At 38.0% G+C, this 1216-nt stretch overlaps 1 non-coding gene across 1 annotated transcript; it reads right to left on the reverse strand.

Moving 5' to 3' along the window:
• Positions 1-605: 605 nt before the first annotated feature.
• On the reverse strand, positions 606-693 carry trnay-gua (transfer RNA tyrosine (anticodon GUA)). The gene is given in 2 exon segments: positions 606-641; positions 654-693. It is a non-coding gene; the product is annotated as a tRNA-Tyr (tRNA).
• Positions 694-1216: the final 523 nt, after the last annotated feature.

Genomic DNA, 1216 nt, shown 5'->3' on the forward strand with positions numbered 1-1216 from the left:
CAGATCTGGGAGGAGATCCCCCAGGACACCATTCGTCGTCTCATTAGGAGCATGCCCCGACATTGTCAGTCAGGCGTACAAGCACGTGAGGGCCACACTAACTACAGAGAATCATGTATCTATCTATCCATCTATCCATCTATCCATCTATCCATCTATCTATCTATCTATCTATCTATCTATCTATCTATCTACTATCTATCTATCTATCTATCTATCTATCTACTATCTATCTATCTATCTACTCTTTATAGCAGAGTGTGCACATCTTGACAGACACTTTGATAATAAACTCTGTCAGCACACAATGTGCACGTGGGATTCAGGGGAACAATGACACGAAACCTACATTTCTCATCACCACCTCGATGTGCTGCTGGATGATTTTTTTTCTCTCTCAGCCAGGTTATTTATTCTGCATTAATACAGATATGATTCAGTCTTTCTGCAAACATGCTGGATAATGAAAAAATGACTAAGAGCATTCAATGTTTACATGCGATATTAGTAAACAATAATGTATTTCATGTGTTTATGTATATTGTTGCTCTTGCACGTTGATTACTCCGCAGTCTTTGACTTAAAAAACAGGAAGTTAAAAATTGTCCTTCGAGCCGGATTTGAACCAACGACCTAAGGATGCCTGTTATTCGCTACAGTCCTCCGCTCTACTACCAACTGAGCTATCGAAGGTTATGCTTACAGTAAAATCATGTGTAAATCCTGTGTGCCATTAGATGATCAACACGATAACTATCGATAGTTATGTTTAATGAGCGATCTTTCCGCCTTTATGTTCTCAATCTAAAGAAAACACTGACATCTACTGGCCGTCTGTGGTACTGCTGTTTATATACCAACGCAGCACCGGTACCGGTACCCGCCACCAGTATCAATAACAGCACCAGCAACACAAGTTAGATAGATATTTACATTTAAATTGCATTGTTGTGTGACGTTGGTATGAGATGGATTTTTTTTAGAGAAGAAACAAAAGAACACACATATTTTTCAGTGTAATCTTTATTGTCTTTCAATGTGACAAAGTTTGGGAAATAAAACCCCTCATACAGTAATGAACATTGATAAATTCTAATATTAAATGGTAAAAACGTGCTTGAATTATTGAGATAGCTGTGGCTGTGCTGTTTTGTCAGTAAATTTCAGCAAGATGCTCTCCACATTTATCGATTTAAATGCAGATGTGACAGAATGG

Source organism: Takifugu rubripes, unplaced genomic scaffold, assembly GCF_901000725.2.
Source record: "Takifugu rubripes unplaced genomic scaffold, fTakRub1.2, whole genome shotgun sequence".
NCBI lineage: Eukaryota > Metazoa > Chordata > Actinopteri > Tetraodontiformes > Tetraodontidae > Takifugu > Takifugu rubripes.